We start from the raw sequence: 16,807 nt of genomic DNA, 5'->3' as shown, positions 1-16,807 counted from the left end.
AGAAGCATCTACTAGAATACACTGTAGGGAGGACATTCAAATACAAGGAAAGGTAATTTAAAAATAAGTTGCATTTCTATGGGCCTCAAGCCAATTCAGTGTAGTGCAAGCATCACTTTTAGCTGCCTTCAAGTGCACAGCATTAGCTGTTTGATTAGCACTGATGAGGGGCAGCTGCTTTCCAATCGGCTTTAATGAATGACGTCAAAACACTGGTGTTTCTGGGCTTGAGAATGGAGAACCCTCGTATGATTGATTTTCTTTTCCAAATGAGTCATAATTTTTGTGGTGTGCAAATTCTTGCTTCAGGGCACTAGCAATTAGTTCAGCTGGGTCTGAAAGCGAATTCCATTTTTTCCCCTTCTTCATAACAGGAGTACCGCCTGGCGACCTTTCCACAGCACGCAGTCGAATCTTATTCAAATCCTTGAGAACATCCATCATGCTTAGCATATTTTCAGCACTATTCTTCTGAGGGTCATTGGTTGTGGGGGGATTGTTATTAGCAGCACGGCGTTGTTTTATAAGGCTAATGACTGAATTGCTGACATCTGTACTTGTTGGTGGCAGATGAGTTGGCAGCGGGGGTGATGGTGGTGGAAGGGGTGCTGGCTGAATTGTAGGCTGATACACTGAAGCAGAGAGCGGTGTCGAAGTCAGTCCTTGGAATGGGTGAACATACGCGGGGCTGTCAAGCAAACTCACTGCTGCAAAATGTCTCTTTTTTCTTGAACATCAACTATGGCAGCAATCTGAGCCCGGAGCTGGGCTAGCTCCTCAAGTGCTGCAATTTTCTGAACATTCTCGTTATTTTGTGGAAGGTGTTCTCCAGCTTGCACTGTCTCTTCTGGAGATGATGACATAGCGGAACTCTCAGCAGACTTGGAACACTGGATTGGTTTGCTAGTGATACTTGTAGACATGTCATTCCTGATCTTTGTACAAGATTCTCTGCCATTGTTCATTAGCCAGGCAACATCAGCCAGAGATGGAACCATGGAGTTTTTGAGAGTTTCACAGTCAACAGTACTTTGCCCGGCTACACGCTGAAAAAGGGGTTGTGGGCACGGATGAAATGGAACAGTTCCAATCATTCGGACCACACTGGAAGTACGTCCATATTCTTTAAACTCCCACTCTGGTATGAACCGGTCAGTTGGTATACCAAAGTACTCAAAGAGGTGCTGGATCAGGCTGATCAATATAGACATTTACTACACAAAGTTGAACTGCGACATACAGATCGACAATCTTTTGACTGTGGTTTCCAAAGGATGTGGGACCCCTTCACACAAACTGCGAGTGGACTTGCTGGCGCATTTAGGCTCCTGATCACCTGCTGATCACCTAGATATGGACAAATCTTCTGATCTTTGACACGCTCGGTCGTCAACTCCAGTCTTGGACACTTTTTATGCACTTCCTTTTCAAATACAAGATTTGAAAAAAATATTGTCTATGGGTGCTCGTGGAATACAATTTCTATGGACTGCAATTTGGAGAATGCTAAAGTGAGTCTGGCATTTTACTGACCTCTGCTGGTCGTTTTCTATCAAGACAGTTAAATAGAGGCAGTTAAAAAAGCAGAAAGCAATTTTGGTATTTTACTGACCTCTACTGGTCGTTTTTTATCAGTACAGTTAAATAGAGGCAGTTGAACAGAAAAAAAGTCCCTAAGTGGAAGCAGGCAAGTCCTAGGACTGATCTCCAGAGCCAACAAAGTACATACACATATAAGTATATACTAAAGTATATACAAGAGATCTCGAATGCCTGACCTAAAAAGTGACCTGTCTTAACGATAGATGAGTCACGTTATTTTGAAGCGGTGAATGGTCGACTTGTTGATAGCTGATAAAGTGTCTGCTGGAAACGTAATAATGCAGCCCCTTCCTAGGGGCCCTGAAAACACCCACCCCTCACTCTCCCAACACATTCATCACCATTGATGAATGTGTTGATCCCCCTCATATCCTGAAGGAAATTTTCATGGCCTGTCCCGGTCCTGCCTTGGCCCTTCTCAACTCCTCTTTATCATCTGGAGTTGTTCCAGAGGCCTTTAAGCAGGCCGTGGTATTACCTATTTTAAAGAAATCCGGCGCAGATCCACTAGTGCTAAGTAATTACAGGCCCATCTCCCTCCTCCCTTTTTTGGGCAAGATATTAGAGACCTATGTCACCAGGTGCCTGAGTTCGTTCGTGGAGACTTCTCTGTTCCTGGATCCCCAGCAGGCTGGTTTTCGCCCTCTCCACTCCACCGAGATGGTGATTGCGGCTGTCATGGACACCCTCAGAGCGGGTGCTGATGACAACCTCTCCCAAGCCCTGATTTTGCTGGATCTTTCGGCGGCATTTGACACGGTCGATCATGCTATCCTGATCGACCGTGTCGGAAACGCCGGCATCCAGGGCATCGCGCTGGACTGGGTGCGGTCTTTCTTGCAAGGCCGCTCGCAGGCAGTCCACTTGTCTACTTTCACTGCTCCCTTTTCCTCTCTCACCTGTGGTGTCCCGCAAGGTTCTGCTCTTTCTCCCCTTCTTTTTAATTTATATATGCAACCACTTATGGTCTCCCTTCGTCACTCCCCTGCAACTATTTATAATTATGCTGATGACCTTCAGTTGGTCTTTCCCTTGGACACTCTACCCTCTTCCCGTTATAATTTTCAAACCACAATGTTGTTGATCTCAGACTGGATGGCTCACAGCCAGCTCAAGTTGAATCCGTCAAAAACGGAACTTGTCCTGGTGGGTGGCCCTACTAATCCTTGGAACGACACTTATTGGCCTCCTTCCCTTGGTATCCCTCCCAGCCCGGTCAGCACTGTGAAAAGCCTTGGAGTGGTTATCTCTGAGGACCTATCCATGAAACCCCAGATCTCGGCTGTGACATCATCCTGTTTTTTTCAACTGCGCAGGATCCGTAAGATCTGTCGTTTTCTCACCAGAGAGGCACTCATTTTAGTTTTACTGGCTCTGGTCATCTCCAGGATTGACTTTGCTAATCTCCTGTACGTGGGGATTCCTGCTTATCAGCTCCACAAACTTCAGTTAATCCAGAATCAGGCGGCCCGCTTGGTGTATCACCAACCTAAACACCAGCATGTTTCTCCCCTTCTGAGGAGCCTTCACTGGCTCCCAGTGGCCCAACGGTGCTCCTTCAAACTCGGATGCACCGTCTTCAAATCTCTTCACGATCGCGCCCCTGAATTTGTGTCGTCTAAACTGAAGAGATATCTTCCTACCCGTAATCTAAGATCATCTGCTGATAATCTTCTCTGCATTCCATCTTTCCGTCGGAAGAAGCATGGCGGCTTGCGCTTTTCTTCTCTCGGCCCCATCTTTTGGAATTCCCTTCCCTCTTCTTTTCGTCACTGCCCTACCTATGAGTCATTTAGGAGAACCTTAAAAACTTTTCTTTTCAAAGCTGGAACAGTGTGATCTCCTGGCCCTGGTTTGCTATGTCTGTTATGAGCGCCAAGAAACCGTCCCGGTGTACGTGCGCGGTAGAAATTATTTAACATAACATAACATAACATAACCATTGAGGGAACGTTACTAAAAAAAAAAGGGGCCAGATGCGCATGCCCTGGAAAAGTATTGCACTCACCAATGGTTGCCAAAGTGGGCAATAACATCCTCTGGGGGGCGCTGGAACAATCCTGGGGGGCAGTGGTAGCCTCAGGTGCAATTGGGGAGCAATGAATAAAAATAAGGGGGCGGTGGAAGAATAAAGAAAGGAGAAAAGATAAGAACATTTCGAAAAACTGTTCGTATATGTTTCATCTGGTGTATAATATAGAGTTAGAGTCGTAATGATTAATTCATTTTACCAAATAAACAAACAAAATGCAAGTTACAATGTTACCAATTGGCGGTCAAGTCTGCGGACAGGTCTTAACAAGCAAGTGTTGGCAGGTGAGCGTGTCACGCATTGCCAGGAAGACTAGCATGCATCTTACCTATTGTCACCACTTGGAGGCTACCCATTCTGACTTCAATCAACGAATCGAAGATATTCTTATAATGAACATACCCGATTGGGTTTTGAACCCTTTTTCAAGTACAAACACAGAAGAATCTCCAAAACTACAAGAAGAACTGATAAAAGTAACAACAAATGAGGAAGTTAAATTCAAAGACGGCTACCAACAATTCTGACTGCAAAAGCAAACCCCTACACTTTATCCTGGATTATGGGCTATAGTAAAAAAGTTTTAAATTGTATTTCCTTCATCATATTTAGTGGAACGTGTGTTCAGTGCAGTCACAAATCTGTTAACTGAAAATGGTGGATTGGGCTCGGCGTCCAGCAAGTTGGCGTTCCCGAAGTCCCTGCTGAGTGCGATTGATTGCAGTGACTACGGCGTCTGCGGCTCTGTCTTGGAGGCGACTGCGGCGTGTTTTTCAGCGTTTTTTTGCTTCGGAGGGCGCTTTCACTCCCGGCGATGGGGGATTGTGCGCGACGTTCCTGAAGATCCTGCTGAGTGAGGGTGATTGCGGCTCTGCCTCGGAGGGCAGTGGCAGCGTGTCTTTCCACCCCAGAGGGCGCTCTTACTCCTGCTTTTGGATGCCTTGATGCATGAGCGCTTTCTGGATGAATACGTTTTGCAGGCTCTAGGTGAGGAGAAGAAAGCGGCGGGCGGAGGCAGTTGCCGTTTGGAACTGTGTACGCTTGCCTCCATTTGAGGCAGCTGGGTGTAAAAACTAGTGCTGAAGTGTAGTGCTGGCATGAAAAAAAGGATATTTTGGGAGCCTTGTTTTGTTGTGAGGAGGAGGAGGTGGACCCTGAAAGACTTACCTTCTGCCGTGAGGGGAACGGCTCGCTGTTGCATTAGGTCCCGCACTCCATCGCCGTGAGGGGAACGGCTTGCAGCGCCAGCACCATCGCTGCCGCGAGGGCCGGGACTTCAACTCCCAGGTGCCCGGCGGCCGTGGCACGCGAGTGACGGCACCAGAGCGCCCGGAGGCGCGTGAAAGCAGAGGAACGCCTCTTGCTCCACGAGTCGCGCGTGGGAGCGCCCGGGGGAAGCCCGGGCCAAGGGCGGGCCCGTTTAAGCCCGTTCAAGACCTGTCAAGGACGGGATGGGCGATCCCCCTTTCAGCTGATGTGTGGCATTGACTTGTGAGTACATTGTATCTTTCTCTATTGCCATAGACTTGCTGGGTTTACATTCATGCCCCCTAAGGAGGCCAAGGGGAAAGCGGAGGTTGTTAACACGGGAACTATGGACCAATTTATAACAAGGATGAACTGTGTTATCGATGAGGGGATCACGATTATGGAGCGACATGTATCCCAGGACCTCGCCATTGCAAGAAGGTCTTCAATGGGAAATATTGCTAATGCCCGGATTCCTGTCCATCAAGGCCTTAATAGTGGCATTGATGCATCACCAATGATTGAACTCCCCACTTTACAGTTACCATCCCATGATACATTGCGTGTTTCCTCTGGAGAGCAGTCCACGGTTTCTGAATCGTTATTGCTTTCTCCCCACAAATTGCCCACCGTGCCCAATGTAGTTAAGGTGCACAATACTAGACAACTGCGAGAGAGAAACCCAGGGGCAATTCCTAAGTACAAGCAAGGGCTGTCAACTAACATTGGGGGAAAGAAAAAGAAAGCCCCAAAAAATATTAGAGCAACTCCAGCTATACTGGAGCAGCCTGTTGTGGGTGACTCAGCAAGCCTAGTTCCACCCTTAGTTGATCCTACACCAACTAGGATGGTGCATCAGACGGCAAGCGGGAGGTTAAGTCAAGGCGGCAGGGTAGGGGTGATGGACTCCGAGCCACCCGCTATATATGATACACTTAGACTTCTCCTACGCCCACTTGAGGATAGATTGGGTAAGATCGAACAGTACCTAAAAAGGATCGAGCGTGACTTTAAGGGAATCGCTAATTCCCTATTAAAGGATGCTACTCTCATAGCTACCCAATCACTAGCTAAAGCCAGTGGAACTAATGCTCCAGTTGTCCCGAAGGACGCGGTAGCATTGAACGTTGTCCATAAGGCTCCAGTTGCACCCCCGAGCAAGGATCCAATAGCTGCCAATGCAAGCAAACCTTGCCAGCATAATGTACCTCAGGTCAGTGAGGGTGGAGGGGTTCCCTTAGCCCAGATTCCCAAGGGGAAAAATATTATAAATTTACCCCCGGAAGTATGTCCATTCGTCGTAATTCTAGCAGGGGTTCCAGAATTGGGCAAGCATGAGGTGGAGTCCCCTACAACATTGAGGAACATGGTTGTCCATTGGTTAAACTTAAACAGACCACTGCCCTTACATATTGTGTGTAAAATACTTATGGTCCGAAGGGTGCCATGGATTGGCCACCTGGCCAAAAACATAAGGGGGGATTGCATTCTGGTTAATTTTAGCGACCTCAGATCTGTTGAGTATATTTGCAACTGGAGATACCCTAGCCCAGGAGCGACTATCCGCTCCCTTCCTCTGTTTTATTTCTATCCCCCAGGTCATTTTACTCCATTAGCAGATGGCTGGACAGTGGTGCAGCGGAATGGGAGGTGTCCACCACAGGGGGGTTGGCCAGGGCCGTTCTTATCCTTGGACCCTATCCCTACTCAAAATCGTTTCAATTGTTTGGAGGCTGTTGATTGACTCCAGGATAGGGTAGGAGTATTGATTAGCTCCTCTCTCCCCCTGAGTGGATGCTCCCCCTCTCCCTCTGTATCACCTCAGTGTCCGGGCCCAGAGTTACCAACTCCTGTTACAGCACCTCTGAGGGCTATTAACATTGGTAGCCAGGATTTACATCAATCTCCACGTGCTCTGATTTCCTGTAATGATCCCACCAATAATCTTAAACTTGTCTCATGGAATGTGGCAGGACTGCGAAATAAGCTCTTATTACCGGACTGAAATTATTTTAATGATGGGTACGATATGTGTTTTCTTCAGGAAAATTGGTGTCTTGAACCCCTGTATAAGCCTGGTTTTTCTTGTTTTCATGTACCTGCTATCTCAGTTGGCCGTGGTCGACCCTCTGGTGGGCTTATTACATGGGTAAGGATAGACCTTAACCTTGAGATTACTCACCACACGTGTCCAACATTAGATGTTATGAGACTTTCCATCAAGGGCATGAATGGCACTACCTCTTGGGAATTTTTTAATGTATACTAGAGGCACCCAAGGGGGGGCTAATTCCTCCACCATTTCTGTTCTCCTGACTTGCTCCAGTTTTGTCCTTCTGATTCCTTAGTTTTGGTTGCTGGTGACCTAAATTGCTCGTTTGAGCCTCTGGCAGTAGATGACATCCTCGGAGTCAATGAAGAAGATGCCAGATGGGGCATTCCGTCTCTGTCACTTAAGCCACTCAAGAGATGTTCACCTGTTGTCATCCAATTGAACGCCCTAACAATAGAATCAGGCTTGAGAGCTGTAAATGGGCGCACTATCTCCGATGCTCGGGGGGCAAACACATATAATAGGGTTTCCTGCGAAAGCTGAATTGACTATATATTGGTGGACAGGAGGGCATGGAAGTTATTGGAGGATATGGTTGTTATTCCATCAATAGACAGTTACCATAACCCCCTGTCCCTCACAATGGTGGACCTGTGGCAGAGGAAGGAGCACACACCCTCCACTAGCTTGAGATTATTAACTAAGACAGTTGTCCCATCCAATTGTAATAGGTTTCTCAAATGGTCAAAGTTTATAATGGACGAGCAAAGATTGGGTGCATTGGAAGAAATCCTTAGTGACCAGACCCTAAAGCTCTCTGCAGCATGTAAGGACGTGGTTGGACCTGTGGCGGCAGAAACCATCTACGTTGATACGATAGATCAGATTGGTGTTCTGTTTACAGTTCCTAGTAAAAAGCGCCCGACGAATGTCAAGCCAGTGCAGAAGTGGTTTGATAGAGAATGCAGAATGAAAAAAAACAGTCTGATTCTTGCCATTAAATCTAGCAACCCAGTTCTTGTTCGGCAGGCAAGATTACACTATAGACAAGCCATCACAATAGCTAAGAGGGAGTGGGAAGAATCCCATTGGGATAGCCTTAGAGCAGCGAGTAAATCCAAAAATGGTGAGCTATTTTGGACTCTAGTCAGAAGATCCAATGGCTGCGACCCAGATCAAGTCCCCAACCACATAACGGATAGGGAGTGGTTTGAGCACTTCAAGAAACTGTACGGGGGCGATGAGCATTCGAGTTCTCCAGGGCCCTCTTATGGTGCCATGGTTACTGAGTCTACCCAGGTTCCATTCACTAGAGTAGACAAGAAAGAGGTGCTGGCTGCATTAACCAAGATTGTACCCGCTAAGGCCCCGGGGCAAGATGGTGTACTGGGTGACCTTTTTAAAGCTAACATCGAAGGCTGGGCATCCAACTTTGCAATTCTTACGAATGCCTTGTTGGAAGGCTCACCGGTCCCGTATTCTTGGAAGGGGGCTGAAGTGATCCCTATATACAAGAAAGGCCCAAGGTGGGACCCTGCCAACTATCGCCCAATAAGTCTTATAGATGCTGGGCAGAAATTGGTTGGCAGGGTTCTCTTGGAGAGGATTCTCTTGTGGGCGGATGAAAATAGTATTATATCAAACTTCCAGGCGGGCAATAGGGCTTGCACAAGCACAATAGACCAGGCATTTAGGCTAGTGCTTTTACACTGGAAGGTGGCTACCATTGGTAAAGGCGGTCTTTATTTGGCATTTTTTGATCTGAAGACCGCCTTTGACCTGGTCCCCCGAGACCGCCTATGATTGGTCCTGGAAGAGATGGGGATTCCTTCGCCCATTTTGAACCTCTTGGCTCGTATGCACGACGGAAATTATGCCTGTATTAGATAGGGAGCCCCGGAGCAAAAAACAGATAAAATCCCTGTGAACAGAGGGGTACGCCAGGGTTGCATACTGGCTCCTACACTCTTCAAGCTATTTGTGAATGGTGTAGTCTCCTTTCTGCTCGAAATCAATGCTGATGCCCCGGTCCTGGCGGGTGATAAAGTCCCCGCATTACTCTTTGCGGATGATACACTCCTAGTATCAAAAACTCCCGCAGGATTGCAGAAGCTGTTAGATCGCTTCTGCTTGTTTTGTAAACTGAGGGGCCTGGCCATAAATACTTCCAAAACCAAGCTTCTTTATTTTAACCCGAGCAGATCGTCCAGATCTACCTTGTCTCTTGATGGGGTGTCTCTGGAACGTGTAAAAGAGTTTGACTACCTGGGGATCAGAATTTCTGATAAACTTAAATGGCAGCCACATATTGATAAAATGGCGCTGAACCATAAGAGGGTAGTTGGAGTACTGGGGAGGGAACATTGTGCCTCCACCTCTAAGCCCGTTGCTCCTGCCTTGGACATCTATGCTGCAAAAGCTGTAGGCTGCGCCTTATACGGTGCAGAGCTTTTGGGCTTCGAATGTGTGGATGCCTTAGTTACCGCAGAGAACAAGTTCTTTAGAGAGCTTGTCTCGCTCCCAAGGGGTACCCCAACTTAGCCACTTTTGAGTGATCTAGGTCGTCGTTCCATCAAGGACCTAGCTACTCTACACCCTCTCTTATACTGGGCCCGACTATGGCGTACCCCGGAGCTCTCAAGGTACGCCAACGGCTTAAAAGAGGTCATGAACCTTCAAGGAGCTCATAAAATTAGTTGGCTTGTTAATATAAAGAAGCTTTTGCTGGCAACAGGCCTTTTAACAGCTTGGGAGTCTGGGGCACTGCTATCTAAGGCAGAAACTAAGCGGGCCTATTGGGCATGGGTTGATGACCAAGAGCAGAGGGACCCAAACCAAGGTAGGCTAACTGAGGCATTCCGCCAGCACAAGTCTAAGCCTCGCCTGGAGCCCTATTTAGATTTTATTATGAAGCCTAGAGACAGATCTCTTTTTATGCAGTTCAGGGTAGGCACTCTTCCGCTTCGCGATCGTACTAGCAAGTGGAAGCCACCGCATCAAACTCCCGCTGACTGTCCAACCTCCAATGGTGTCATTGAAAATATTGCTCATGTGTTCTTTGTATGTCCAACCTAAACAAAACCTAGACAGAAATGGCTCAAACCTGTGTGTCTGTTGCCTGGAACCAGGGACCACTCGGTCACACTCAGAATACTTAAGGCTGATGCCAGTACAACCTTAGTGTGTGGGGTGGCCAAATTTTTAAGTTGGGCTTGGCTGATTAGACTGAAGGCCATTCGATGAAATAGGCATAAGCAAAATATCTTTTTATACACCTATATATCCACAAAGCTGCTATAGTTTAATGAATTTTTAACTATTTATTGTAACATAAAAGGTTTTTATCTGTAATCTCTTTTAAATGTACTGTTAATGAATTGTGTTTTAATTGTAAATGTGCTTTTATGATATTATGTATATCGAAATAAAGCTTTGATGATGATGATGGTTAACTGAAAAAGAAACCGACTGCAAATAGCTAATCGTGGTGATTTAAAAAAGCTGCTGACAAAAAATAGAGCTGAACATTGATAAATTGAAAGCAGAGCACCAGTTTCATCCTTCTCATTAGGATTATTTTTAATGTTATCTGTAATTTTTATTTTAATATTCTCCTTCATTCTTTTAATTTTCTGTGTGTTAAGCGAGTGTTGCTATGGTTGATTTTTTTTTCCCAAGATGTCTTATTTACAATAACATCTTTCTTTACGATGTTGTAGGGACGTAGGTAGAAATATACACACATAGAAGAAAGCAAATAGGTCATTGCATCTTTCTATTTTCGCTTAAAGAAGGTAGATGTTCATAGGAGCGCTGATTTTTTTCCTTCTGATATGGGGGCAATAGGCCAAATAGGTGGGAACCTCTGGCACCCGTTACAATATTGTTATTCCACTTAGCATGTGGGCCAAGGCCCACAACATCACATTGGTGATGAGGGGTCTGGACCCAGATTACAACTTCATCTCTGGTATGACAAAGCCGAGCATGCTATGCCCGACCTGGTGGTGCCCGTTTGCTACCCACGCAAGCCTGCCGCCATCTGTGCTGACGAGAGGAAAGGGGAGCAGCTCCCTCCCAAAGTGTGAGCCAGGTATGCAAACCTCCAGCGCGGCCCCAAAGGCGAAGGCCTTCTACACAGTCGGAAGACAGCAGCATTAGTGAAAAATAAACTCTGCACAGCACCCCGCACAAACTTACTGAGTGCGGGTAGCAACGGGAACGGCCCCACACTCACGCCCTGTGCTGCAGAGGAGACCACGCGAAGGAGAGCTGGGAATGGAGAGTGCTGCATGCCCTCTAGAGTTCCCCTGCCGCCAAAATATGCTGCCAGGAAGCCACCTCTAAGTGCGGCAACAAATAGAAAACTTACTGATCCATAGAAAACATACTGATCTCATCAACGCCGGAATGCAGAATAGCCAGAAGTGAGATAACTGCCAGGTGACCCCCCACCATGCCCACTCAGGCCAGGAGAGTGAGCAACAGCGAAGTCTGCCTAGTTTTACAGTAACCAGGCTCAGCATTTTAACCCACCACTAGTGCTGAGAAAACTGTGTGCCCCCTAATGGCAGACAGCCGCTACTGCAGGAAATTAGAAGATCGTATTGCCCGCCGGAGGCCCATGAACTCCAGTGAAGCACAAGTCCAGACAGGCGGGGACAGTGTCACAGCACACAGGGAGCCAGTATTGATCCTGACTCCTGAGAGCGGGGAGGCCTGAGTGCAGAGAGGCCAAAGGGGAGTGGTGCTAGAGTTTTGTCCCTGCACTGGGTTGGAGACCCAACAGGATCAGACTCCAGCTACTGCCTACCTCGAGGTCACAGAGGCACAAGCAGCAAACCTGATATGAGTGCATGGAATGGTCAGCGCCCTCTGGGGGCTGCCTACTGATATCACTGTGAGGAAAGGGAGCTGACTTCCAAGGAAACCCGACAGCACCAGCCGGACAGAAAAGGAGGAGAACGCTACAGCCGAAGAAAAGTGCGCTCTAACCAGATGAGACACCCATTCTCCGAGGGCTAGGACCAGCAGAACTGCCCAGCAGGGCCGGTGGGTGACATTTGAAAGTGGTGGGGCGTAAAGTGATTTCCATACAGCAGCGCAGAGAGCGAGCGCAGCGAGCGTGCCCGAACCCCAAAAGAGGGGTTTGGGAGGGGTAACCCCCCCAAGAAAATTTTGAAAAAATGAAGAAAAATTGTGCATTTGCAAGCAAATTTGAGAAAGCAGGAAGGTTAATAAAGCAATTGTGAAAGTGCAGTTATTACATTAATAGATGGTATAACATAGGTAGCTGCTTATTCAGTATAACCACAGAGCTTCATACATTCCGTCCTATTACGCTCAGGTGCTGAATTCAGACTATAAGACTTTCATGAAAATCTCAGCTCTAAGAGTTGAAGAAGTTGCACAGCAGTTGGGAAACAGGCTTCACAAAGCATTGGTGACGGACAAGTGCTGACAAGCCAACTGCATTTTCCTGAACAGTCCTGAATGGTACTGCCTGTTACCCCATTACCAATAAACAGTTTTTGATGTGGAGTAAATAGATTCCTTGTGTTTTCACAGCTTTAAATTTGAATATTTAGCAACTAGAATGGGATGTCAATGACCCATGACTGATGCCAAGCAAGCAACAATGGCACATGCAGAGGAGTAAAATGTATTGAACCGTTCTCAGACCATCCACAAGGATCGCTTATAGACTAGCATCTGTCCCACCTATTAGTCGTGAGGTACCCAATTATGAAAACTTTGCCCACAACCACAACAGGAGGTGCCACTGATGTGAGTAGTAAAGGCTACATTTAAGGTGAGCATTACATAACAGACACATTTCAGACTCAGATACTGCTGGAAGGGGATCCAGTTGTATTTTGGCTGGGAAGTCAGGGGAAGCAATGAGGAATATATGTGTGACATGTCACTTTATTTTACCAGGTCTTTGACTTTGATATATCTAAGCACCCTGCTCGCACACAAACTGCACATGTACCTCTGCACTCCATACAGTGGACACTATCTCCCCCATGCTTCACTTCACGTACAGCAGACTTTGTGCAGCACTCTACACACTATGCCTACAATTCCCAACTGAGCCGAGGGCCCTGGCAGCTCTCCAACTGCTATTTACAACAAATATACGGACCCATTTATTTCCTTTGCGAATGCTTGAATGGCTACCTGTTGATGCAGTGTTTCTTTACTTACAATCTTAAAAGCCTATGAGTCCTCCCAATGACATACTTGTACGGGTGATTGATTCGGCTCCTAATTGTTGCATCGGAGAGAGATTTGGTACGACACAAGTTGGAGTGCTTCTAGGAATACGTTTTCACAAGAATGCACAAACAATAGATACAGTTACATGGCTGTTCTTCATTAAACGATTCCACGGGCAAAAGGCACCTAAGGAGGATTCTACTCTGGTGATACTATGGTTTAGAAAGACCTCAAAGGGCCTGTCTCAATTTCCCTCAGCACATTGTAGCCTAGATATACAATCGGTGGAAGAAGTGATGAGCTCTGAATGAGATTTTATGTTCATGATCGTCGACGACATTTCACCCTCATATAATGTCAAAATCATCAGGACTAGAGAAGGGCTTGTTGAATGCAAGAGCAATTAGTTGAGGAGAAAGCAATGAATTCAATTAATTGGCAAAATAGAAAAAGAATCATTTGTCAAAAAATACTCTGAGTAATTAACCAGGGTCCTGACACAATTAAATGAACATTTTCGGTATATCTCCAATGAGCCCATTAGGAAGTGTTTCGCACAATGTGAGCAAATAGCAAAGAAAAACAGTACGTGGTATCTCTGCAACAGAAAGTGGCATAAGTAAGCATAATTTATACAGAGCAAAGAGGTCGATCAGCAATTAAGTGCATTATAAGGCAGCATCAGTTCATGGGAACAAAGTACATGAACTAAATCTAGGAAATCACCAGGAGTAGATGTGGGATGAAAGAAACTGTTTAGCAATAACCTAAGCGAAAAACATGAGCAGGACGCGGCCACTGGGCTCCTATTCAGTCAGTGGTATTGTCTGTGCGATGAGGTGGCATGTACGGGCAGCCGAGTCCTGGGGTATACCTGTTGTGGCATCAGCCCAGGAACATGGTATCGAGGTGGGAGAGCCAATAAAGCCATGGGCGCCCGTGGGGGGTCTCATCCCTCGCGCTAGGAATCCCCTTCTAAGAAGGACACAGCCTTCCCTCTTCAGCAATAAATCGGGCAATCTTAAAGTTATCAGACACCATGCGTGTAAAGTTCAGGTTTGTGTTAAAGGACATTTGTGTTAAAGGGCACGTGTGTGTGTAAATATATAGACATGTACACATACAGCAGATTGTGAAATCTCTGCCAGTCATGGCATCTTTAAAACACACACATTTCTCCATGCAACGGTGAACTATATTGTTGCCTAAAATGCCAGGAATACTATAATTATGGTTACCACATGGATTTGCGTCACAAATACATTACCGCTGATTTACTGTATGGCTGTGAATGAGACTTAATCAGTTCTGCTTTTGCTCAGTATGGTTTAGCCACACACGTGCGTAGAGACTTTCTCCCCAAAACTAGGAACCACTACAGGACATCTAAAAGTAAATACGTGACAGGCAGCGCTTATTCTCTGTCTCGGTAATGCTATAATTAAATTACAATCCACCTCTACCTTAAAGTAGGTCGGTTTAGCTACAAACAAATGCCAGTGGAGATAGTCAACTACAATGTTCAGCTTTTTCTGGAAACTATGAGTTGTCATGAGATGTCTGTAATGTTTTAAGAGTGTGCTTCAGTGTGTTTTCAATGCTGCAGGTCTCACCTGTTGCATTCTGCCTGCCAGCTGCCACAATGGAGAAAGCGTGCTGACCCCGGCCTACCTTTTTGACAAGGTATCCCTCCCGTATTTTCTTCGGTTCTCTCTCCATGCTGTGCAGAGGGGGCTGCTGTGCTCGGCCCGCGGACGCTGCACTGCAGTGATGTGAAGGGCACCGTGTGGTGTGGTACGCTGCTCTATGGCTCGCGCAGTGCCACCGCCTGCCAATCACGTGTGAGCTGCAGGACTTCCTCATACGTGGGAGGCAGACCGCAAAAGGGAACTCCACGGGCACGAGAACGGGTCTGACTGACACAGTCCGGATGAAGAGCACCTCAAGCGTGGTTTGAGGGAGTTACTTTCTAGAAGATGTCTGTTTGCAGTAGAGCTTAGTTTAGCTTTAGAAACAAACACATGACTTTTTATCAGCCCTATGAATGTTGGGTATTGTGGCACGAAGATTCAGGCATTTTAACTCAATTTAGAACTTGAATTTTGTAAGTGGTGTAAAGATTCCGAAAGGACTTCTGGATTTCAAAATGTGATCCTGTTGAGGTCAGGTACATTATATACGTGAATATGGCCTATATATTTCATTTTGTTGTTTTGAATCATTCTAATAGTACTAGTTAGATGCTTCTATGCACAATCAGAATTGGGATAGGGTGTGGGTTGGTGTTGCCAGCATTTTATTCTTTTTTTTTATCAGGTTGTATTTGAGTTGGCAGAAGGTTTTCAGCTGAATTGATTTTTCCTCTCAGTTTCAAGCAGTAGAGGCTGCCTGCCAAGCCTCCATGGCATTCTCTACTTCCCATAAAGTCAGGTTTAATAGAAGCCCCAAATCTGGATCCCAAAATGAGCCAATGTTTGCTACATGCTGTAGCCAGCAGCAGAGGACAGGCATGTGACCTGTATGCAGTGTGTGATCTCTATCACTTACTCACACTACTCATGTGATCCATGAGTAGTGTGAGTAAGTGATGGAGATCAGAATACATATGCAGTATGTGGGCAATGTGTGATCAATTTCTTCCAACATGTGCAGGGTGCTGGGGAGATCATCTATGAGCACATGTGCTGTGTTACTATGGCTCATAGAGAAGTGTAATGCCATGTGCAGTGCGTGGGTTCTGCAACCCTGAGCAGTGAGCACATGTCTAGTGTCCGGGGGTTCAAGATATGTCAGCCTGTGCACGGTAGGTGTACATTTTACATCTCTGGGAACATACACACTGTGTGGACTTTGGAAATGTGCAGGATGTGGGGATGCAGAGAGCATGTGTATTGGTAACGCATAACAGCCTTATCTGAATGCTCCTAGCACCTAGTCAGTAATATTAGTAATACATCTACCCAACACCGTTTGATTTCTAATACTCAAATATCAGCATGGAAAATATATTGGAAAGAGAACCATTTTTCCCCAAACATCAACTTATTATTTCTGATTTTCATCTTGAATATGTTTTTCAGTTTTGGCATACATATATTATTTCAACCAAGCAGAAGTGTCTAATTTTGTTCTCTGGCTGCGCACAGGATAGTTAGAGAGCTACCCGTAGCTTGTGAGCTACTTGTTGGAAAAGCCTGATGCATTGGAGATATTTAGGCATGTACGCCGCGTGTGGGGGTGGAAGCTCTGTTTGGATATATGCAGGGCTTGGGATTCCATATCAAACCGCACATGCGGAGTGTGGGTGATGAAGGTCTATGAGATGTGGAGAGCTCTGTGGACATGTGCAATGTGGGGGAGAGCTCTGTGGACATGTGCAGTGTGGGGGAAAGCTCTGTGGACATGTGCAGTGTGGGGGAGAGTTCTGTGACATGTGCAGTGTGTGTGAGATGGAGAGTTCTGTGGATACGTGCAATGTCTAGGGGTGGGTAGTTCTGCTGACACGTGGAGAGCTCTGTGGTCCTGTGTAGAATGTGATGGTTGGAGAGGTCTGTGATCAAGTGCAATGTGTGATGGATGGAGAGCTCTATGAACACGTGCAGTGTCTAGGGAATGGAGTGCTCTGTTAACATGTGTGCTCTGTGGAGTAT

The 16,807-nt window shown here is 46.4% G+C and overlaps 1 protein-coding gene and 1 pseudogene across 3 annotated transcripts in view; one reads left to right on the top strand and one right to left on the bottom strand.

Moving 5' to 3' along the window:
• Positions 1-16,807, top strand: part of GAS2L2 (growth arrest specific 2 like 2) — a 470,641-nt gene that overhangs the window by 295,161 nt on the left and 158,673 nt on the right. The window lies entirely within an intron of this gene.
• LOC147729849 (mitochondrial fission regulator 2-like) lies at positions 58-1,211 on the bottom strand (annotated as a pseudogene).

Source organism: Lissotriton vulgaris, chromosome 2_1 (genome assembly GCF_964263255.1).
Source record: "Lissotriton vulgaris chromosome 2_1, aLisVul1.2, whole genome shotgun sequence".
Classification (NCBI taxonomy): domain Eukaryota; kingdom Metazoa; phylum Chordata; class Amphibia; order Caudata; family Salamandridae; genus Lissotriton; species Lissotriton vulgaris.
This window is presented reverse-complemented; position numbering and strand designations above follow the sequence as displayed.